This window comes from Lepidochelys olivacea, assembly GCF_965140295.1.
Source record: "Lepidochelys olivacea isolate rLepOli2 genome assembly, chromosome: 1".
Classification (NCBI taxonomy): domain Eukaryota; kingdom Metazoa; phylum Chordata; order Testudines; family Cheloniidae; genus Lepidochelys; species Lepidochelys olivacea.
The window spans coordinates 107,425,880-107,451,532 of record NC_140411.1 but is presented as its reverse complement, the minus strand read 5'-3'; the positions used below and the strand labels follow the sequence as shown (position 1 = coordinate 107,451,532).

At 40.1% G+C, this 25,653-nt stretch overlaps 1 protein-coding gene across 1 annotated transcript in view; it reads left to right on the top strand.

The window, feature by feature from the left end:
• NALF1 (NALCN channel auxiliary factor 1) overlaps nucleotides 1–25,653 on the top strand; it is a 788,290-nt gene that overhangs the window by 651,760 nt on the left and 110,877 nt on the right. The gene's annotated exons all lie outside the window — the stretch shown is intronic.

Genomic DNA, 25,653 nt, shown 5'->3' with positions numbered 1-25,653 from the left:
TCCAAAGACACATAGCATAGATTTTTGGAACTGACAGTGCAGGTACCTTGACCACTGAGGGGGGTGGGGGAATATGCATGCTGCCATGGTTGCCAACATGTGGATTCTTTGTATTTTCTGGATCACATGATTGAAAAAGTTTGTGGGAGAGCAAGGAGTACATGCTGACCTGGGGATTGATGGCTATAGGATAATTTGGGTGGAGAGAGGTGACCTGCACGGGCATCATGTTTTACCCATTCTGCAGCATCTAAACAATGACTTAAGAGGTTGTGATATACCATACATTGTGGTGATTCAGCAAAAATGATCTGGGCCTTATTCCTAGTTTGTACCTCATAAAATGTGTGAGAGAAGATTCGGACCACAGGAGAGATTTGTTTCCAGGAGCTAAGAGTTTTCTCTGATTTGGCTGCATGTCTGCATAATTGTGACATTGACAATATGAAAGCTATTGATAGTGTTGGAAGAACATTAATTGGGAAATTGGAAGGTTCATGGCTGACCAGAAAATGTGTACTGCATGGCACAGGAACATTACAAGCTGCCATGTCTCATTGTTTCTTGGAGCTGGGGTACATCTATCAGACAGGGGCCATCTATCAGACAGGGATCTTTCTCTCAACATAAAACTGTCAGTATATTGGAACACATACTCTGTCTGTGATTTCTTTCACTGGTCCTGCCACAAACTCCATCCCCCAACCATTCTGAAAAATGACCAAAAACACCATTTGAGTGTACCATATTTGTCCTTCACTCCAGGCACTGAATGTGAGTCAGGTTATAAGAGTGGGGGAAGTAGCAGCAATAGAAATGGTTGTATACCAGGAAGAAAGGACTTCAGGGAGATGTTTTCCCAGCTTGTGTGTGGGGTGTGTGTGTGTGTTTGAGTATAGTAAATGGGGAAGGGACCAAGTTGGAGGGGGAAACTCAGTATCTGGGTCAGGGGCATGGCTGAGAAGCTGTGCCAGAGCAGGGCTGGTGGGGTCCTGTTAATGTGTATGGGGGAGGGGGCCTGACTTGGTATGCAAATTGTGGGACATGATTTGTATGACTATTAACTCCTACAACAACATATCTTTTCCTGTTCAAAGAGTTAGAAAATTTAATGGCAAAATACTATGATAACACAGAGTTAAGATTGCCTAGTGATATGTTGTCCCCTTGCAGAATGCTGAGTTGAGCAATATTCAAACTTATGAAAACCTATGCAACCTTAACTCAGCCGTCTTTCAGCAATGCTGCATTATGCCCCATTAACATACATACCTTTACTCTGCTAACCCCACAGTTGCTGAAATGTACAATCTTTTCACCTCCTTCTACAACCCACTCAGTCTCATCTACAAGATTCCATCTAACACTACTGAAGGACAAAAAGGAAAACGAAAAAGATTGCCACTTTCCTTCTCCACTCTTTGAGCAGTACCTCAGTATGCACATGGCACATACGCACAGTGGGCCTTGACACTGTAAGATTCAGGAGTTTCTAGGTCCTGGTGTACATTCCTAGACATAGCCAACTTCCCAGACAGAATACCACAGGTGTACAGGTTAAGAACCACTTCACAGCCTTTTACTGCTCCCTTACACTTACTCACAGGATACCACCTCAGCCTACACTTTCACTTAACCATCATTAGAGCATTAGCATGCCATGAATATGTATTCTACCTACTTTTAAATTCTTCAGTCCCTGTAAGCAGGCCAGATCTGCAATTGATAAGCTTTCACATTGCCTTCCCTCAGAAAATAATTGGCAATACCAAAGAGTTTGAATATTCACACCTACTAATGCTCAAGAAATGTAATGGTGCAATGCAATTGTTCCCAGTCAGCATGATGTGGTTCATGATTTAGTGAGTTCAGGAATAACCAAAGCCATATTTCCACAGGAAAGGGGGATGATCAACAGCCTAATAGCCTACAAGATAGAGTAAAGAATTTCTCCACTGCAGAGATAAAAAATATTTTTCAGACATCCCATTTAGATTATTTAAAGAAAATAAGCAACAGAACCAAGCCAATGCTTTTACATTTACTGCAGGAGAGTCCTTAATAAATAATATCTCCATCAACTTACAAATTAAAAAGTCTCTTATGGTGATCTGAATAAATCTGATATTTTTCTTCACAAGTGGTCAATTACAGAAAGAAGAAATTGAAACACAGAGAGGTTAAGTGACTGGCCCAAGTCTACAAAGCAAATTATCCTAAGATCTGGAATTAGAAAACATGCTTCTGAATCCCTGCCATATGTCCTCCTATATCTACTCCTTCCATACAGTTTAGTAAAAGACCAATAGTATTATGTGAATAAAGAAGAAGTTGGGGATTTTGTGAATGTGAATAAGAGAAGCAACACTTTTCATTGAGATTTTCAGAGGTAATACGTGTCTCTTTTTTGCCTCTGTCCAATCTATATGGTTAGTTTAAAGAACACAACTCTTATAATTACTATTGTATCTGTGGAATCAGTTTCCTAATGACTACATAAAACAATTCAACAGCAATCAAATAGTATGAGTGATTTCTTTTTTCCAAATAGCACTAGAAATGTTTGAAAACTGACTATTGAGTAGCCACTCTTGTATGGGATAAAACCCTCTTGCCTTACTGATGAACAACTACAACTGATATGGGAACTGTGTAAGAGTAAGGCAAACTAAATGTACCCGTGTGTAAGATTTTTCTAGAAGGTAGTAATAACAACAAAGCTATTTATTTGAGCTATTTATTGTTAAAATGTGAATCTACACAGTTTCATGCTTCAGTATATCTGTTGTTATTGTGCTAAGTAACAGAAATAAAGAAAACATGTTAATTGGGCAGCAGGTGCAGTAAGTAATTGTTTAGAAATGCTCACTCTAGCAGCCGGTGAAAAACAGAGCAAAGTGAGATAAAGGGAAAAACCATGAAGAGAGCAGAGTGCCACCCTAAACTCATTGCACCTAAAGTCCAATAACCAGCAATGATATCCCTTGTTAATTATAGTCTATAGAATGCAAGGGTTTCTAGGGGTTCTTTGTGAGAGCCTTTCCTTACCCGTCTGGGATCATGGCATGATGGGAAGGTGTCGCCTGAGCCTGTTGTGAATATTTTTGACTAATGCTTATAACTGTGTTGTTGCTCAGGTATAGAACATTAGGGTGTACATGTGTGTATTGATGTTTTGGATATAGTCGTCACCAAGGGTACATCTACACAGCAACTAAACATCCATGGTTGGCCTGGGTCAGCTGGCTTGGACTGCAGGGCTGTTCAGTTGCTGAGTGGATGTTCGGATTTGGGCTAGAGTCTGAGCTCTGGGACCCTGAGCTGGGGAGCGTCCCACAAGCCAGGCTCCAGCCTGAGACGGAATGTCTACACAGAAATTTTTAATCCCCCTACCCATGTCCCTCAAGCCTGAGCCAGCTGGCTTTGCCCAGCTATGGCTATGCCACAGGTCTTTTATTCCAGTGTAGATGGACCCCAAGTGGCCTATGGTACTAATAAAAGAATGCTTGTATGGTAACTGAGTCGTACTAAATATTAATAAACTTATTAGGGAAATTATTTCCAGCAATATTCCTGCCTTATAATTCACTTTAGCCTCTGAGGTGCTCCATCACAGCATACTAAATCTTCCTTATTTTTGTTTATGTACTTTGACTCTACTAAATGAAGTATGTGACCTACATTGTGCATAGTGTAAAATCACTTCTACAATTGGAAGTTACTTATTTACAACAAAGATCTGAGTTCCAGTATTTTATTCCAGTAAATTGGGTAACTTCTTTTCTAAAATTGTTTTTTCTGTATCTGAATTACAAAAGGTAGCACAAGTATATATGTCATTTTATCATAAATGCTAGTACATCAGTAGCTCTAGGGAAGGGCAAGTTAGCTCATAAATTATATGGTGTCATCTCAACCTGTTCTCTCACTTCAGAGTGATAGATTTACAAAGAGAGCTTTATTCTCTCAATGATAGTTAGAAATAAGTTTGATGCAATATTCAGTGAGTGGTGGCATTCAAAGATGGCTAAATGTTTTGTATGCATTTTGAACAATTGCAGGGAGGGGGAATCTTTCAAGTTGTTTATTTCTTTTCAAAAGTGTTTAATTGAGCTCAGTGGTATTTCAGAGAGATGTGGGCAGAGGAAAGGAGAAGCCTCTCTCCCCCATAGCTGTGGTTGGATAGAGATCTGGCAGGAAATCCTATTTTTGGCTTCATGCTGCCAGATCTTCTCCTATTGGAATATTGCTCTGGAGAAGTTGCTCAGCCTTGGTCAAGTGGGGACAGGTGATTGTTTACAGGACATCTGTTTTGTTCTGGGCCCATCAACTGACAGGAAGGTGACTGGGCAGCTTGAGCTGCAGGCAAGGGCATATGCTGCAGGAGGGGAACCAGGCCCCAAAAGAAACCTGAGCTCAGGGCTAGGAGATTGGTTTAGGTATGAGTCCAGGTGCATAGCCAGAGCCATCCTGGCACAGAGATACAACCCCAGCAGAGGATCACATTGCTCTGCCGATGTATAATTGCTGTGGTGAACGAATGACACGTGTGTTATTTACCATTCCTTTTAATGACACTAAGGCTATGTCAACGCTTAAAACCCTACAGCAGTGCAGCTGTTGTAGTGCTTTAGTGTAGACACTCACTACAGCAATGGGAGGGGTTCTCCCATCACTGTTGTTAATCCACCTCCCTGAGAAGTGGTAGGTAGGTCAACTGAAGAATTCTTCCACTGGCCTACCACTGTCTACACTGGGGATTAGGGCAGCTTACCTTCATCTCTCATTTGTGTGGTTTTTTCATATCCTACAGCAGTGTTTCCCAAACTTGGGATGCTGCTTGTGCAGGGAAAGCCCCTGACAGGCCCGGACGGTTTGTTTACCTGCCGCGTCCGCAGATTCGGCCGATCGCAGCTCCCACTGGCTGCGGTTTCCTGTGCCCCACCAATGAGGGCTGCAGGAAGCGGCGGCCAGGACATCCCTCAGCATGCGCCACTTTCTGCAGCCCCCATTGGCCAGGCACAGCGAACCAGGGCCAGTGGGAGCCGCAATCGGCCGAACCTGCGGACGCAGCTGGTAAACAAACTGGCCGGGCCCACCAGGGGCTTTCCCTGAAGAAGCGGCGGAACAAGTTTGGGAACCGCTGTCCTAGAGATATAAGTATGCCGATGGAACTTTCCAGTGTAGACCAGCCCTAAGATTCTCTCCATAGTATAGAAATGGCTGATAAAAGGGTTAGAATATAGTGCTGTTGAAATGGTTCTGGGGTAAATTCATGTCTCCCCAAATGATAAAAAGTTTCTCCATCCAAAGAAAGTGGATGGGCAATTTGGAACTGTCTCGCTTTAAGAAAGAAGACCCCACCATACCTCTCTCTTGTGGATATTGCTTCATTTTTTTAAAAAGTATCCCCATACCAAAGAACAGAAGGTAACAGAATGTAATGTGACTGCCTTCAAAGTACACTATTACTACGATCATAGAGACCCAGAGAGGTAGCCCTTGAAAATTTAAACACTTAAAATAAGGGTAATTTGGGTGCAGTAAACATCTAATTTATTTTACCCACTATTGAAAAGAACTGGCTGCAGCTCAGGCTCAACATGTTCTTTCCTGGGCCCCATGGGACAGTGCACGTGTATCACAGTGCCCTGGCATTTACACTAGTATGATATCATCAGTTTGGGCTGCATTGTTATGTAACCCCCTCTGGAGCTGGTTGTTCCTGATACACTACACTAAACTCTAGGGGACTTGCCTCTGGACTTACAGCAGCAAGGGCAGTAGAGGCTCAAGACTCTGTTTCCCGGGTTCTGTCCAGTGTAGGACAGAGGTAGAACAAGCTGGAACCCTCTACAAGAACCAGTTATCAGCCTGAACTCAAAGACAAAGGATTTGGTTTTACTTTTGGTTTGGGCTGTTGGAGGGGAGCAGAAGGAGAAGCATCACAGCAGCCTGAGGTCCCCATTAAACTCCCATTTTTATCCAAAGGGAAACTTTGAACTCTGCTGGTATTTATTGGGTCATTGAAAAGTGTCCGCTCAGCAGAGGCCAGGAACGTGGAGGCTGAGGAGCAACCTACTCATATTCAACCTATCTTTCCATTGGACTCCAAACCAGGGCAGACGATCCTTACCTTTCAGAGTTGAAGGCCTTATGAGAAATCTCATGTTTCTTTATTTTTCTGATCAGTTTTAAATTGACCAGTGATTACAGCCCTGCATCACGCCTCAAAGAACCGATTCTCTACTCACATTTTGCCCAGGCAGGTGCTGGAAGGAAGCTGGGGCTGTTTGGACCATTGTAAATGTTGAGGTGATTTAAAGATATTGTTGGGGGTTTTATTATTTTAGTTACTCCCATTCTTTCAGTGTCCCCTGTACTTTGTTCCTTGAGTCTAATAAAGCTTCCCCTGGTGTTGTATTGCTGCGTTGGGGGTTGTGGTAATTATTGTATTCCTTGCATATTGAACTAGGTTTCTAATATATTATTTGGTAATAAACATTTTCCCAAGGGGCTGCACCTTTTATGTTCCATGCAAGGAAGGGTGCCCCTTGGGAAGGCACCAGGCACAAGATAAAGAACCCAGGGCTCTGAGGTCAGAGAAACAAAGCCGTTCCAGGCAGTAGGCAACAAGGAGAAGGTTGAGCCACACCTTTGGGGAAGGGCTACAGTCACATTGTGCATTAGCACCACATCACACCAGTGCAACCAATTACAAATTTGTGTTAGCCCAGAGGTGAAATTGTGATCCTTATAATATGCCATAAAAATAACTCTCTTATTCAGGATGTGGGGTGGCCCTTCTACAAGGATTAAAAATCAGCACTTCAATGACAAGGCTAGGAGAAAAAGCCTGCTAAAAGGATCCTTAAATTGTGGCAAGAGCCAAATGCCCAGTGCATAAGGTGACATAAAGAAGAATTGACCTAACTGAATATAACATTTCTACACAAATCTTCATTTGTTTCCTCATCCTTAAAAGTCCAGGAAGCAGGCCTTGGTAGTAGCTGATGTAGTTCTGCAAAATGATTCCATTCTTTGAAAGGGAAACTAAATGGAAAGTGGTCTCGGTTCCTAGATTGTTAGGACTATTTGGAAATTTGGGGACTGCATAGCTTTCTGAGAGCTCATACTTGTCATGTTTTCCATTTCTCACCCCCCTTTATACAAAACAATTTCCACTGTGTTCCCCCAAATCGTAAAACAGGTCTGCAACTAGCAATCAGAAGATTAATGCCCACTGGAGGGTAACAAGGAGCAAGTGTTAGGGGAATCATGGATGGAGACTTCCTGCTAAACAGGAAGAGAGAGTAACCTGCATCATGCCTCAGGCAGGACTAATAAAATGAAGAGAAGCATCCTGGTTCCCCAACAGACTTTATCAATCTATTTTAGGATTTTGGATTATGCTCCTCACTCTGGTTTCTTACTGGGGAGACTAGATGTGTGTGGTGAGGTCCCTAGTGGGTTTCATGCTCTTTCTGTTTTTCTCCTTTCTAGTGTTATAGGAGGCTTTGCTTGTGTATAGTCTAGTGTAGTCTCTATCATTTTTATGCTGCACTAATCACGATAGGATCTGAGTGCTTTCCAGTAGGGCATTAGCAAAATGGCTTCAAATCAGTCCGGTGGTGTTCTCTCATTAGGTCCCCAGAGGGAGAAGTGTGCAGTGAAGTGTCTAGTTTGGGGAATGTCTTTTTATGTAATAAATAATAATAATAATTAATAACACATATACATAGTAACACATCTCCTCAGAGCTATCAGTCAGCCTAGAGTAACTTGCCACGCTAGATCCTGAGTAGTAAATTTCAGCCAGGCTCTGAAAGAAGTGATCACTGTGTCTGCACGTTTGAAAGCATTTTCTAAAGTGGCTCTGTAGAGGAGAGAATTGTGGGCACAAAAAAACCGGTTCCCCCAATTTTAGGGTCTCTTTAATTTTAACTACATGCTACAATACTCTGCAAATTTGACATGCACATACATATTTCTGAAGATAGTCAACCATACAGGAAGATATGATACTGCACTGCTAATCAAGCCTCTTTGAAAAGAAAGTCCTCAACCACACAACAACAGCAGTTAGGGTAGGAAATCACTTCTTATATACATTTACCTCAATAGCATGTATATTTCAGAATGAAACAGGGACAATTTAATTGGTAACATTGTTAAGCAATTTCTTCATTTTCTCTTTTTAAACAAATTAAATACAGAAATTGATATCAGTCCAATGTTAAAGTGGCATAGTTCAAACCACCAGTTTAGAAAGACAAATTTATAAAATTACATTAAAAACGAAAAATATATTAGACCATCCAGCCAACCTTTATAGACTAATCACATAATAAGAATATTAATATAGTTTTATTGCTCAATGACATCTACTCATACTATATGTAATATAAAAAGAGAATGTATGTAGTATCTATTTTCTTGACTACTATAATTCTCAGAATTGTTTTTCATTAACAATACAGTTGTTCCATATTATATGATGAGAGAGACTGTACTGTTATCCAGTGCATATTTACTGGGTTCTTTCTCTAGTTCCTAAACCTGTCTTTTGCACTACCAGGAGGTCATATGCTTTTGTTCATTTCATTCATTTTTTAAAAATACAGTTAAATGTAAATATTTCAAATATTTTGCTAGCAATTTTGAGTACTGAATCTGGCAATGTTTTGTAGATTGACACTGTGGTATGTTTCTCCCAGTTTATCTTGTCCACAGTTAATCTTATTGTACTGAGTTTATAACTAAACCAACATTTAGAATTGTTAATTTCTATTTGATTCCTTCTTGCCTTACATGTTCAGCTCTCTACTTCTAAACAAGAAATCATTGTATTTTTTCCTCCATAATAGCCATGTTAATTAGAAATCTGAAAAGATCTAACATTGTACTCTTTAAAACTCTGACAGTTAAGTTAAAGCAATAATGTCAATCCATTTAATTTTAGGTCAGCTCTTTTAAAATCGACACAATGATTTCAATTGAAATCTAATCTTGGATGATAAGCTTATGCTTATCTTAAAAGAAAAAATTTAGAAGGATACTTAGATTATCGGTCTTTCAGTGGTGTCTCTCTCATGCCCTCCTTTCTTGTGTAGGCTAGAAATATGCAAGAGGCAGGGATTTTAGATGTAGATAGCTACAGAGCAGTCTCTGTTCTTGGAAAAGTTGGACCTTCCTCTCTCTGTAATACTATATTTGTGGCTGAAAATTTGAGGATTTTTAAACTCTGATTCATTTGGTGGCCGTCTCTTTTGATTGACTGAGATTGGAGTGGCTATGGACACTGAGCTAGGCCCTCATCAGTGGAATGTGTATCATAAGATCAAAGATGGCAGGAATTTGGCAGGCAGGAATTGAAAGACAAAGGAAATTTCCCTGAATAAGGAATGAGTGTGAAAACAAGTAATGGTCTCAGAATATGGTGCATTGTTGTTATTTTCATTGTTCCAACCCCATGCTTTGTATCTATGCTGGGTTTTTTTTGTGGTTGTTGTTGTTTTGTTTTTCCTCTTCTTGGGAGTAGGAATTTATATGTTAGTAACAAATTTCTCCTGGTTTCCTGTGGTACCCACTGCTCTGATATTCCAATTTGGAATTATCTTTCTGTGTACTACATCTCCGTCCAGTTCTGAGGTCAGTCCATGGTTTTGGTCATTGCCACATTCACACCAAAGAAATATCCCACAAAGGAAGAAAAGAAGCAGCCATTGAGGATACAGAGGAGTGCCTGTTTTGAGGGGAGGAGGAGTGGGGATGTTGTTTTGGGGTTTTGTTCTGTTTTGGTTGATTTTTTTTTAAGTTCAGTTGCATCCCACACCCAGAAAGAATGCTCAAACATTGAAAGCGTCCTAAACTATGTGCTACAAGTAACAAAATGTGTCACTGCCAGTATACTGACAGATCATTCACTATTAGGTCAGAAACAACTCTGTGAACAACCTCAGCATGTTCTATGGATCATACTTTGAGAACCATTGAAAGAGAGAACTTTATTCTCCAAGATTTTGTCTCGCATCTTTCACCAGCACTGGATTTATATTAATGGGGTGGGGGGAGATACCACATTTTATGGAAATACATTGATCTACATTTTCTGAGGCAATATAATCCCACATAATAGCAGGACATATCTCAATTTTTTTAAAAATCTCTTCTGCAGTAAGTACAAGTGGAATCCTAGGATCTCTATGACAGACACTCACCCTGTGCTGCTGATAACTGTACTTTTTTGTGGATAAAAAAGGATTTCAGTCTCCATGGCTATTAATGTAGTGCATTTCACAAGTGTTAAATAAAATAAGAATTAATAAACTTGACATAGCTTTTATGTCAAAGGTGACTTTGTTTGCCATATTTTTAAGGGAATTGATCAAATGCATTCCTGGTGTAAGCTTCCTAGGGTGGGGCATATAAATCTCTAGACAGGTAGAGAAAAGGAAACAGAAGAGTCTAATGCAATGGATGACTATTATTATTTGTATTTATTTATTCAGGACATTATATGCATTTCTGATTGGCCCATCACCATAGGTATCTAGATGGGTTTGTTTGTTTTTTGGTAGGTTTTTTTTTTTTTGCATATTTCTAGAATTTTGCACCTAAGGATCTCAAAACAGTGTACAAATATCAATGAATTAAACTTCACAACACTTCTGTGTTATAGATCATTCATTACTTGTGAGATAGGTAACTATTATTACAAATTACCTGCATTTTATAGAAAAGGCAACAGAAAAAACCTGTAGTAAGCTATAAATAACATCCTGATTGAAAGGATTTCATGAACCTACTGTACTGAAACTATTGAGTTTGCCACTGCTCAGTTTATAACAGGTATAGCCTTTATTTCATAAGTGTTTCCTTTAGGATATACATAAGCCAACAAACTTTGAGAGTTACTGGGTGGCAGAAGACAGCCATTTAAATGCATATGAGCTTTGTATGTGTAAAAATATTTGTGAATATTTTTAGGAGATTCAGAATTAAAAATGGATTGAAATATAAGTTTGCTTTTTTCCCTTTGGTTTAAAAAAAACCCCACAAAACACAAGAAAACTAACATGAGACACGTGAAACAAAGGACTATGGTACTGATTCAGGAAAGCATTTAAGCACTTATTTAATTCCACCCTTTATCAGGACAGCACTTAAACATGTGCTTAACTTAAGTGCTTTCCTGTGTAGGGATGCTTTCCTGAATAAGAGCCTATATTAGTAACTCGGGGAGGATTTGTGTGCCCTCCTTAATAATGTCTGATCTTTAGGCCCTGATCCAATTGGCATTGAAAGTCATCTCAGGCCTTTAGTCAGCACTCTCATCAGCATCTGAACCAAGATCAGTGAGAAAATATAACTCACATTTCTGGCAGGATAATAAGATTTATCAAAGAAATCTAGGAAATATTCTGGCAATATGCATTATACTAGTCTCTACAATGGAACCTGTGTCTATATGTAAATATGTACTGATGTTAATGATACGAGATTATAGATCTTCCAGGAACTATGGATTAATATATTTTGTGGGTTTAGGAGGCATATTCCTATGCACCAGGTTGAAAGGCATAGTTTATAATAAGAAACAAATTCCACAAGTATCAAGGCAAATTCTGCCTTTGGACATGAATATGTAAATGCTATAGATTTCAGGGTGCATGCATCTGAGAAAAGAATTTGGTTCACTTTGACATTTGCGTCAATGTACAATACCAGAGGTGTTCATTTAAACCTCAGTCTGTGTAATGCTCTGTACTTCGGAGGAACACCCTGCACCCCCACCTTCATCCTTATAATATGATTGTGTGGTATCTAATGCAAAGTTTGTCATGTCGGGTGTCTTTGGAAGGCTCATGATGCACTGAGCGTTATTGTTATAGGTTGTAATTTCATGTGTATAGTTATGAGGCTGAAAATGTGTCCTTATGGCTTAAAACAAGCCCAGGCAAAACTCTCCAGGAGCAGAGGGGCAGTTCACACCACATCAGGGCATGTATGGGACAAACCCAGCCCAGCCTCACAGGAAAAAAGGACACTGGCCTAGGCAGCAACAAAGGACCTGTTAGACTCTCCAGTGTGTCACCCCTGTTCCCTTCGTCAGTTTGGGACTACGATGAGGTAATGCTCACCTGACTCTGAAGGCGGGGTTGGAGGCAAAGTCAAGAGGGAAGAAAGAACATGATAAAGGGAGAGACGTTTGCCATGCTCTCTCTCTTTTCCACCTCCATCTACAGATACCACCACCAAGCAACTGAAGCACTGATCAAAGGGGAGAACCTGCCTGAAGAGCAATCAGCCAGCCTATGGTGAGAAGCATCTAAGTTTTTAAGGGCACTGAAAGTGTTAAGATCAGCTTAGATTTTGCATTTTGCTTTTATTTCATTTGACTAAATCTGACTTCTTGTGCTCTGACTTATAATCACTTAAAATCTATCTTTTGTAGTTAATACATTTGTTTGTTTGTTCTACCTGAAGCACTGCATTTGGTTTGAAGTGTGTCAGAGATTCCCCTTGGGATAACAAGTCTGGTGCATATCAATTTCTTTGTTAAATTGACTAACTCATATAAGCTTGCAGTGTCCAGCGGGCATATCTGGACACTGCAAGACAGAGGTTCCTAGGGTTGTGTCTGGGACCAGAGATATTGGCTAGTGTCATTCGGGTGCACAATCCAAGTAGTGGCTGGCCAAAAGTGCTCACTCACGTAGCTGGGAGTGCTTACATGCTAGAGGCTGTGCATGAACAGCCTGGGAGTGGGGGTTCTCACAGCAGAGCCGGGTAAGGCTGGCTCCCAGAGTTGAGGATTGGAGTGACCTAGCAGATCACTGGTCCAGATAACACCAGGGGAATATCACAGTCTGTTGTTTGAGTTACCAGAGTTTTATACTATGTGGCTAACCTTCCTGGTCCAGTTCTAAAACTCTTTTTTCCCCCACTAATTGTTCTGTCCGGAGTAGGGGGGAAAAAACTGAGTAATTTTCATTTTTAATTTATAGAGGTTTGACTTTATCTCTACTTAAAATGGAGTCTGGTTATTGATATGCAATGGGTTACCTGGCCTGGTAACAGAAAGGAAAATGAGAAAGATTAATCTTGGCTCCCAGATTTCCATAAGTATTTTGTTTAATTTTCTTAACTCTTTGTTCTAACATGAGCTGCAAAGAAATGAAAATTAGTCATTGTGACTTAGGGCATGTCTACACTACAAAGTTAAGTCATCATAAGGCATTTTACGTTGACCTAACTATGTAAGCGTACACACTACAGTGTTCCTCCCAATAATGTAAATCACCCACTACAACGACCTAGTAAATCCACCTCGACGAGAGGCAAAAGGCTTAGGTCGGCATAGTTCGGGCGACACAGTGTCTGTTCAGTGCTGTCAATTGCACTGTTGGTAGAGTCCCTGAAATCAGGAGAGAGGATGTGTGTGTTCCTACTGTGAGCCCCAGCAATGGTGATGGCTGGAGCCACACTGCTCAGCACTGAGAGCCTGAGCTGTGGGCTCCCTGCAGAGCTCCCAGCTGCAGCTAGGCTGCCACCCGGGCTCTCAACTCCCTGCTCCCCACAGAGCTTCCAGCTACAGCCCGGGTACCACCCGAGCCCTCGGCTCTCTGCTGTGCATGGACTCCCTCCCACATTCCGTTTTGGAATCAGCCGAACCAAGAAAGTACTGGTAGCATTACTTATCAATGGAACTGGCGTCATTTGGGGGTTTGGACACCCCTGAATGCACCACAATATAAGTAATGGCCAAGGAGGTTCCCCACTACATGACCTATTCTAGAGCCTCTCTGCCCCAGGATGAAATAAACATGTGGATAAACATTAGCAGTGGGATTACATAAGCATTTCCCGGTGCCAGTGTTACAGACAGGAGAAGCACAAATAGAACCCACCCTAAAAGCTGCAATGTGGATTTAAGAGGATTGGCTCTACCAACCTGAGCACCAATCCCTTTCAGAAAAAATTAAGAGGGAGGAGCATGCCAACCTTTCCCTTAGAAAACACCAGAAAGGTAGGGGGGAGTTCCTACCCACGGGGAGACAAGCAGGGGAAACACACTAGTTTTACTCGTTTCATTTGGAAATTCAGTATTCAAGTGATTTTGAAACTTGGGAATTGTAATTATCTGCTGGGATTGGTTCATTGCAATTGGTGGGTTTTGCTCTGTCCTAGTTATTGCTTCTTCTTTTTGATTACAATTATAATACATTCTTCTATCCATATCAGTCTGCCTCTTCAGACTGTTACACTGTTCAGACCATTTCTGAATCACAGCAGTGTTATTTCAATCTATCACATGCTGTGGGGGGTGGGGTGATGGTGAATACTGATTGCTCATATCAGAATGTTTTAAGGATTTATACACATTAAATATTTGGGTGATTATTTCTTGGAATAATTTTTTGCACATATATTAAGGAACACCGAGTTCCTTCATTTGCTCAAGTGTGAACTGGCTTTCCGAAGCGCAGAATGATAAACCATGCAGTGTGCTTTCTAAGACCTATTTCTCTCCTGTATGTCATTTACCGATCAGGCTAAACGTTTTCCGTCAAAAACTCCATCAGTTTGCTTCCAGAGATAGCGGTGCATCTTAAAATAAGATGAGTTGTACTTTACCTTATCTTCCATATTAGGAAATAAGATTAGACTTTTCTGCTAGTCTCTCTCACTATATTACAGTAAGGCCACAGACTTCATTCGGGTTCATTTAGATTACAAAAAGTAAAGAATTATATTATGTATAGCCACAATTCATGTAATCCTTTTCATTGGAGCAACTGCAGAAAATTGACAGAGAGGCTTATGACAGACAGAGAAATCCCTTTTCCAGTTAGTAATAACTGAAAGTCCACAATAGAGCTGCAAATACATAGCCATGGATTGGAAACCTAGCACATCACCCATGCGATTGCATTCATTCAATTATACTGATGAGCAGAACCAGATATAGAGGTACACTCGTAACAGTAAGTAGCAAAACTGCAAGACAGCAATTATGGATCCCAGTAATATCTAACGTAAGCCACAGAGAGCCATGATTTGAGGAAAAAGAGCAGTCCCATCAGGTTTTTTTAGAAAATATGAATTACCTGCTTACACAGAACATGATTCTGCCACTGTTATTCACATTAACTATTACGGTGTTAATCCACAAAAGTCAATGGATAAAGCAGTAGGTGTGGTACTCAGTGTGAGTAAGGGTGGCAGAATGGGCCCACAGATCGATTAGAGCATGAGGACTGATTACATTAGCCACAGGGCCTCGCTATGAAAAAAGCAAGCTTGCAGACATATAGAATTACAGATTGGATTAAAAACTAGATTGGGCAAAACACTAGCAGTATTGGCAACTCAAGAGATCAAAAACCATGAGTCAGACCCCCAAAATCACAAGATTTTTTTTAAAAACATCAAATGTTTTTTATCACCCTCTGCCAATGTGCGGGTGATAATTTCAGGTGGAAAAGCAAGCTTTAGTGCACACAGAAATGCACACCTCTCCCTGGCTGCTCAGATGGAGACTCCACTTTTACCATCTCCTTACCTCTGAGACTGGGGAAATGCCATCCATTTCCTATTACTGTCTTGACTCTTTCTCCTCCTAATTTATTTTCTTTGATAAAAGAAGGGCTGGATGGTAAATAGTTTGAGAGCCAGTGACCTAATTAATGCATCATCATCTACACACACACACACACACACTGTATTACTTTTGAGGGCTGATGAGTTACAGGTATACATATTAAAGAATCATTCATATAAGCGAGAATGTCACAGTAAAAACAATAGGAGATTGGTTTAGCCTTTTGCAAGAAGCAGCACTTCCATCCCTCTTCTGCCTCCTGCTGCTTCAGGCCTCACCCCTCCACACCTTTCCCCTGCCCTGCCCCCACCCCCATATCCCACTGCAACCTCCAGATCTCCCTCCTGCTTCTCCTTATTCTCCCCATGCATCTTTCACAGGCTACATCTACGCTGCACACCACCAGCAGTGGTGTGTAGGGTATATGTATCTACACACTGCAGTGAAAAGCCCGCTGTGCCCACACTGTGGTGTGTAGCTACATGCATTGGAGAAAGGCTTTGGCAGTAGATAGACAGCAGGAAAAAGCTTGGCAGTGGAGAGATTCCAGAGCCTTTCCCTGCTGCCTCCCTATTGCTGGAGCCTTTGATGGAGTGGCACGACGCTACCCTGCTATAAAAAGCAATGTAGCTAGGGCAGGCACTGCTTGGGCAAGTAGAGGGCTATGGAGGGTACATACTCACAGGGTTCAGGTGTGTCTTTACTCACCTCACCTAAGCAGTGCCTCACTGTCTACACTGCTATTTATGCTCATGCTAGAACGGTGTGTAGTGTATGTACTCTGCATGCAACCAAAAGGAACGTGCAGTGTAGACATACCTATTGTCTGTGTTGCTCCTCAAAGTTCCTGTGCCCTGTCTAGCCCCTGGACCATGGAACGGCAGACATTTTGCCCCTAGGTTAGGTATCAGTCTTGCGGAAAACACTGGGAGGTAGCAACCAACTTTATTAAGAACAGACTCACTTTCACATGCAGCTGGACAGTAGGGAAATGATTGCCCTCCTGCTGGCTTCAGCCCCATTGACAGTCATAGGAGAAGATGGCCATTTTGAGTAAAGGGAAAACTTGTGAGCTGGCATTTCATCATGTTTTCATGAGACAGGTAAAAAAATTCTCCACATTTGCTGGTGTCATGATAAAATCACCAGGGAATTACATTAGTGTGCAATATTAAGTGTGTGTATAGTGTAGAGAACAATCTTAGCACTGGTGCCCTCTGCTTCACCACTAATTTCTGTGAGATCTTGTCAAACACAGTTTTTGTACTGATTTCACTATGCTAGTCTGAAACTGAAACTGGTCTAGTTAAAGTATGATAACTGCTGAGGGTGGATGCAATTATGTTTTTACTGAGAGAGCTAACTCCAGTTAATTTAGGGGTATGTTCATGCTAGTATAAGTGTGTCTATATGAGGAGTTGTATCAATTTAACTATTTTGGTAAGAAATCACATTTCTAACTGAAATAATTAAACAAATACAAAAAATGTGTAGACCAACAATAAACCTTTCAAAAGCACAGAAGTGATTTAGGTGCCCAAATCCCATTGACTTTCACTTTTGAAAATGAGATTTACGTTCCAGAGTCACTTGGGCCAGATTTTCAAAGGTATTTAGGCGACTAATGGTACAGATAGATGCCTAATGGACTTTTCAAAAGTTCCCAGGCAAATTAGGCACATGGAAAATAATAGGAGTTAAATATCTAACTTGCTTAGGTTCTTTTGAAAATCCCACTAGGCACCCAGCTGCATCTTTAGGCACCTAAATGTCTTTTAAAATATGGCTCTTAGGCACTTCTGACATTTTTAACCAAGGCCTAATTTCCATAAAAACTGGCTAATGTCCCCAACTACACAACTGGATTAAAAGACAAGAACAGTTGTAATTCACATATTCATAATGTCTATTTGCAAGGTGATTTCCATTTGAAATTGTACAGTAAAACCAAAAGGATGAAGTAACCTATTCTAAAAGTATGGATGCTATTGCTAGATATCACTGAATTAATACAGAACTAGGCACACACAAGTATTTTAGGACGGAAGAACCCAATGCACAGCTACAGACTAGGGACCGAATAGCTAGGCAGCAGTTCTGCGGAAAAGGACCTAGGGGTGACAGTGGATGAGAAGCTGGATATGAGCCAGCAGTGTGCCCTTGTTGCCAAGAAGGCCAATGGCATTTTGGGATGTATAAATAGGGGCATAGCGAGCAGATCGAGGGACGTGATCGTCCCCCTCTATTCGACATTGGTGAGGCCTCGTCTGGAGTACTGTGTCCAGTTTTGGGCCCCACACTACAAGAAGGATGTGGATAAATTGGAGAGAGTCCAGCGAAGGGCAACAAAAATGTTTAGGGGTCTGGAACACATGAGTTATGAGGAGAGGCTGAGGGAACTGGGATTGTTTAGTCTGCAGAAGAGAAGAATGAGGGGGGATTTGATAGCTGCTTTCAACTACCTGAGAAGTAGTTCCAGAGAGGATGGTTCTAGACTATTCTCAGTGGTGGAAGAGGACAGGACAAGGAGTAATGGTCTCAAGTTGCAGTGGGGGAGGTTCAGGTTGGATATTAGGAAAAACTTTTTCACTAGGAGGGTGGTGAAACACTGGAATGCGTTGCCTAGGGAGGTGGTGGAATCTCCTTCCTTAGAAGTTTTTAAGGTCAGGCTTGACAAAGCCCTGGCTGGGATGATTTAATTGGGTATGGGTCCTGCTTTTGAGCAGGGGGTTGGACTAGATGACCTCCTGAGGTCCCTTCCAACCCTGATATTCTATGATTCTATGATTCTATGATTTTAGGTTAATTGGTTCTGGAGCTCAAACACCAGCATTCCTCTGAAATATGTTAGAGCTGAGATTCCTCCTGGCTACTGATATGGCACTGAGTACATTTTGCCTTCTTAATTCTGCCACAATGCACAGTGTTTGTTGTTGGAGTGGGACCTTTCTGGTCATTGATGTATGACTTGTGTGGTTATAGTTCATCTGCATGGCGCAGTGTGATAGAAAGTGTTCTTTCTGTTCATTTATATGCATTTGTTAGTATGGGGGTTGTTTGTATGGCTGAATACCCTTAATTATGTGTTCCAGGCAAAGTTGATATATATATTGTTTTGCTCCAGATGTAGAACCAGGGTCTCTTAGTATTTAAGAAAGTTGACTTTCAGACTACATAAATATTGTTATAAGAAGAAAATGTGAAATAGAGCCTGGTGAAATTCAGGATTTGCTGTCTGAGGATTTCAGAGAACATCTTGTTTGCTTTTGATCCACCGGCACTCATCAATTTTAATTTTTGGTTTCAAGTCTGAAAGAACTCAAGATCTCAGAGTGACACTCAGTCCAAACCATTTATCCTTTGAGGCTGAAGAAAGTTGGAACATGAAATGGGGAATGGCAGAGTTCAAAATATCCAGATAAATTTGGATAAATAGCAATCTTGTGATTTGTAAGAGATTAGTCTCTGTATAATTTGTATATTGTTAACTCTTGTCTGTTAGACAAGGAATATAAATCCAACAATACATGTTATTTCCTCAAATGTTCTTCTTTATTTGTTTTCCTCTGGATGTTTATTCTTTAACTTTATGAGATCTGAAGAGTTTAGATTTTTGACTTGTTGAGATGAACATTGCAAGAACAAATAATCAGATTTTCTGTTAATGAGAATACACAATTTGACTAATGCATTTCAGAGATGCCTGTTGTACAGACTGAATGTAAGTCATCAAGCATATGAGCACTGCATCAAGATACCAACTGTAATGATAGCAATTTTTCTGTGTGACACTGTGGCACTGAAACAGCATTAGTTGTAGAATCTTGGAAACATGATGCATCTGCAAGGAAGAGCAATAAAAAAATAAAAATAAATGTTTTAAAATAATTTAATATTTCTTATTGAACTGCTAGCATTTACTGTCTTATGTAGATTATTTTATCCTGCAGGGATACAAGGAGAAAAACTTTGTAGCATTCATTACCGGTAATTTCTGTAAGAAGATTAGAAAACAATACAGAAATGAATGTAAACTACTCAGGTATCCCAGCAATAATTTTAAATGAAGAAGATAAACTCAGTGTTGTTTCTGATTCATTCTGAAGATTATCTTCAGTCATCAGGGATAAAAACTTCTTATTTTTAAATGAAACTTTAAATTCTGCAGAAATTGATAAATTCTCACTTTCTCCGACTTTCTGGTGATGAGTGAATGAGTACATTTGTCAAGGCCTGTGCATAAGGGGAGATATGCAACTCTGTACAGAGGGCATAGACAAAAATCTTGCTTAAAACCTATCCTAAAGACTTAAATAAGAAATGAGTGACACATGGGCCCTGTGAGGGTCTTCTGAACAGGATGAAATTCATCCAAGGACTGCAGGAACAGGGTGTGTGTTTGTGCGTGTGTGTGTGTGTAAATCTTACATCCATAAGTCACAAATCCATAAAGACTTACTCACATGTTTAATGTTACGCACCGTGAATAACTAAAGTCAATCAGTGACTCAACTGAAGCACATGCCTAAGTCTTCTTGGGATCAGAACCACAGTCTGCGAGAGAAATTTTAGCTGGCTGAGACACTATCTGATTAAAAATGGTTTTGAAGTATCTTTGTATTAAATAGTCAATAGATAGCTGTACTATTGGACTGTTTGCAATTGGCTGATGTTGGCAAGTAACTTGCAAACAATAGGCCACTCAAAGGATTACTCAATGTAAAATGTCAACATTTCTTTTGATGTCCAGAGCATTAATAGCACACCATTTTAAAATCATACAAGCATAAAATATCCTCTCACTATGGAAAAATAATACTGTAATATAATAATAATAATAATCACAGTTTTTATATTTTTCAAACTAGCTGATATGAGAAACTATTGCCTGTTGGATTGAAAAGTGTTCTTTAGAGGAATAATGATGTTATTTTTGTTTACTAGAGTTATTTATTATTACTACTGTAGTACCAGAATATCATTCTAGGAGTTTCTATGAAAAGAAGATATACCAAGTAATACATAAGAGAAAACAGACTAAGACATCTGAGATTACTATGGGTTTTAGACAAGGATGCCTTATGTCACTATGATCTTTTTACTAGCAGTGGCTTAAGTAATGAGAGAGACGACAGAACAACCATGGGGCATATAATGGACTTTCACACAGAAGTTAGACCTTGACTTTGCAGATGACATCAGCTTGCTATCCCAGACCCAAAGAGACATGCAAGCCAAAACAAATAATTTCCAGGCCTGTGCACAATTTCTAGGGCTGAAAATAAACCACAAGAAAACTAAATACAGGAGAATCAACACACACTACGAAAAAAACACAACTTTTTGAGGCGAAGCCTGATATTTTACATATCTTGACAGCATTGAAAGCACAACAGATGAAGCAGATGAAGACAATAAAGCCAGAATAGTGAAAGCTTTGTAACTCTAAAGCCGATATGGAAAAACAGCAATCTTGCCCTCAGAACAAAACTTCTAACACAGAACACCATTGTAAAGTCAGTCATTCTATATGGTGCTGCAACTTGGAGACTTAAGACCTAACTGTCGAAACTCCAGGTTTTCATAAAGAGCTGCCTTGGACGAATCTTCAGTATCAGATGGCCAGAAAGAAAATCACAAACAAAGAATTCTGGAGGAAGACAAAACAGAAACTGATAGAACAGGAAATTATAGAATGAAAATGGAGATGGCTGGGACATATATGAAGAAAAGACCCAAATAACATAAGAAGACAGGTGTTGGACTGGCACCCCTAAGGCAAGAGGTGACAAGGTAGACCAAGGATAACATGCAAATGCACAACAGAAACAGAATTGAAAGCTGTCAGAATGACATGGGAAGAAACTAAGCCTCACCAGAAGGCCAGGAAAGATGGAAGCCAATGGTGAAGGCTCTATGTTCTGCATGGAATAGAGAGCCATAAGGAAGACAGAGTGCCTAGGAGCCCTAGTCATGGACCAGAGCTCCATTGTGCTAGGCACTGTACAAACATAGAAGAAAAAGATGGACCCTCTCCCCAAAAGATTACAATCTAAGTAATATACAAAATTACAAACTGATATGGGGTGCTAATAGTGACATAGATATTGAAAGAGACAGAGCAATTCTTTAGCTTTTCATTGCCTGGGTATTTGATATATATGGTAAACCTGTAAAAGTTATAGCATCTGTAAAATGGGGATAGTAATACATACCTACCTTACCGCCTTGGTGTGAGGCTAAATTAATTAATATTTTGGACATAAATATAATCAGATTGAAGGTGCTGCAGAAGTGCAAAATATTATGATTGTTTATAAAAACTGCAATTTTTCTAAGTGATCCAATAATACTCAAAGTTACAAATCAATTTTGAGGATTAACAGACTTTTTAAACCATCAAAGAATAGAGCTATATTTCCATTAGAGAGGTGTAAATGAAGGGTGTGCAAGGAAGAAAATGTGAGAGAAACAATAAACATGACCTATTACTATTATCCCTCTGTGTTACATAAAGGGGGTATATATATTTAAACAAATAGCCTTCACAATGTACAAGATCTTTAAGCTTAAAAGGGGGAAATGAGTCACCAATAAATCGACCATGTTAAACTATCTGCAGAATTCCTGCATTTTAGGTGCTAAAATGCCTCATTCTTCTTTGACTTTCCTTGCCATTCTCACAGGGCCTAAGAGCACTGTCTTCTGGATGTCACGGATTGTGATGTTTTGCGCTCCTAATGTGTTCTTAAGCTGCTGATCAATACTCTTAGGGATCGCTCCAAGTGCTTCAATAATCACTGGGATCATCGTTGTTCTAGTTTTCTATAATCAATACACTTTGTGGCAGAGTTCTTCATATTTTGCTATCTTCTCTTCTTGTTTCTTTTGTACGTTTCTCTCTGCTGGTATGGTAATAGCAGTCAACATGGTTTTATCTGTCGTGTTTTTTACAACAACTTTGCCTGCACTGTTTGGTCTCTGGCAATTGCCAGATCCCTTCAAATCTTATCTTCTTCATTCTCTAGAGCGCTTTCAGTTCAGTGGTCATAATACTGCACAGTGCATTTACATCCATACTTGCCACGGAAGCTCCAATGCAGACACTTGGCAACCTCATTGTGTCTGTTCATATATTCTCTCCCATCCAGGCTCCTGCAGGTTCTCAACATATGCTCCACTGTCTCCTCCTTTCTGGAATAAATTCTGCTGTTTGAGGAGCAGTTCGGTCAGTCAATTTTGTTTCAAACCTAATTAAGCCTTAAGGACTGCTCTTGTGCACTCATAATGAGGCTGTCTGTCTCTCTTTTGAGGTATCTTTCTACAAGCCATGAGTTTGTTAATCTTCGATCACTAATGGGTTTAATCTCTCCACAACTGTCTCTGCATTGATTTCTGTGTAAATCTTTTTATTCTTTCTTTGATGATTTGCTTTCTCCTTTTTTTTTATGCTTTCTTGGCCTGGGATGCACATTCAGCCATCACGTGTTATCAAGGCCAGATGATCTTTTACTCTAGCTAACTCCTCATATGTTTTGATGTTATATTCTTCCTTGCCCGTTGCTTCCTCCACAAAGAGTAGACTTTTTCCTCCATCACGTCATCAAATGTACATTCTTTCCACATCTTGATTTGATATTCATTATTTTTCTGCAGCGTCAGGAGCTTTTTCTGTTTCAATTTTTTCTTCTCCTTTTGATTCCACTTGATTGCTTTGGCAGTGTACCATTTTACTGATATTGCCACATATTAATGGTTTGGATCAAATTCTTTGATTTTTCTCTGTAGAGTAGTTCTTATTTCTCTGTAATATTCCTTCTTCACGTCTTCTTTGACTTCCTTACATTGTAACTCCAACAGTTCTCTGATTCCAAGGTACTGATAGGGGACATGCTGGGAGATATCTTGGATAGTACTGTCATTAACTTGTATGCTATCTAAGTGTACCAGTTAGCCCCTTGTTACAAATGCTGACACACACTTAGTCAAGCCAATCTATAGCTTTATAGCTTCACCAATTTTTGCTTCACATGTCATCAATCTCTGCAACTCCTTTTGTCACCTTCATACAATTTCTGATCATCCATGTATAACATATGGTTAACTGGCTGCTGCTCTTTGTTGCTATGATAAATTGAGGTTACTTCATGGAGAATCCCTATCAACAGCTGCATTGCTACCACTAACAGCAATGGTGGGAGAGTCCCCTTGATAAATTCCTCTTTTAATTTGGACTTCATATGAGAGCCCCTTCTAGGTAGAGTTGAGTGTTCCAGTTAACCATGGATTTCTGCAGAAAGGAAATGATCTTTGGATGAAACTTGTGCATTTTCAGTGTCTCGGTGATCCATGAATGTGGGGTGCTTGTCATATGATTTTTGCTTTATTATATTTATTATGAACTCGTATTAGAGTTGCACCAATCAGATTGCTAGGTCTTATGCAAACAGGTAGTAAGAGACGTCTCCCTGAAGAGTTTACAATGTGAATTAAGATAAAACACAGCAACTAGATGTATCAAACAGAGGAATGGGGGAAGATTGATTATGAGCACAACTTTCAGGTTTCCGGTTTGGTTTTTGTTTTTCCTTGTTTGCTTTGTTTTTTCAGAATATAAACAAACACAAGATATTGTTGATTTTGGCAATCATTGCTGGTCACCAGCCCAGCCATTATGAGTTGGATGGTTACCACAAAATTGGAGCTTGAAGGGGAGTTTTGAAGGTATCATGCAGAAGTGTTGGTAGAAGACTGTTTTTTATTTCAATAATATGGCATGGGTTTGGATTACAAAAAGCAGTGGTCAGATGCATCCACTGACTCCAGTGGCTAATTATAGACAGGTTAGTAGCTTTATATACTAATTGAAGAAAGGTGTTCTATAGTACTTAAATATATTGATAACTATTATTTAAAGGCATCAGAACACAAAAAGCCATTGACATTGATACGCACCATCTGTAATCTAATATTGTTAGTGTGATGGCTGGGTCTGTGTGTGTGGCACATCTGCATTCAGCTCCTAAAGAGTTGAGCTTCTCCCACATGGGAAAGACCTATTTCAGGAAGTAACTCAGAAAGGAAGTTTGGGAGGTAGGGCAAGGTGGCTCTGCCTTGGAGAGAAAGCAAAATTATTTTTGGTCAGTAGCACCAGAGGGGAGCTGCCTTGTACCCTCTTTTTGTAATAAATTCGTGTTCTGTTTACTGAGCTCATGCCTGTTGTCATCATTCCAGGGACTCTGCCTACTTGTGCTAACCCAACCAATAAGGAGGCGAGGAGATCACGTAATACTAATCAGACCTACAGAAATACATTTCTGGAAACTAGCTGGCAAGCTGTATGTAGGAAATACTGTAGTAACTCAGATGCTGTAGCGTGGTAGCTTGGTAAACATGGACTCCATAGTATTGGCTAATGTACATAATAAGTTATTAAAATGGTGAGCTTTAAGTTAGATTGCTTCAAAACAACTTCATTTATTCTGCAGAGAGTAAATTAGAATATAAAACACTTCATTAAAGATGTTGGTACATCTGTCCCGCACATACCATCTAAGTTAATGAGAACAGTTTGGGTATGAATGCATGTCAAGTGCCTGAAGAAGGCTTTCAGCTGAAACCATACACTCACTGAGTAATATGTAAAATTAAACACTTCAAATGGACTTGCCCCCTGCTGAGCTGGCCGCTGTTGTTTTCTGAGTTGTGTTTTGCCGCTGCTTCTGCCAATATAGATGTAAAAAGAGATTTCTTAAGAGGTGAATAAATGGAGCAGAGATCCATTAATGGGGGGAGTAATGAATCCTGCTCCTTTGTGCATGTGCTTGTATTACTAAGCACTAAAGATGGGATTTTTAACTGACTGTGGCTACGTCTACTCGGTGAGCGGGGGTTATGATTGCCCAGCTTGCAGACGCGTACATGCAGAGCTCAATAAGAGCTAGCACGAGAATAAACAGTTTCATAGCCAGGGTAGCACAAACACTGGCAACAGCCACATGGCTTATCCATGCCGAGTGCCGACCCACCGGTTTGTACTCGGCACA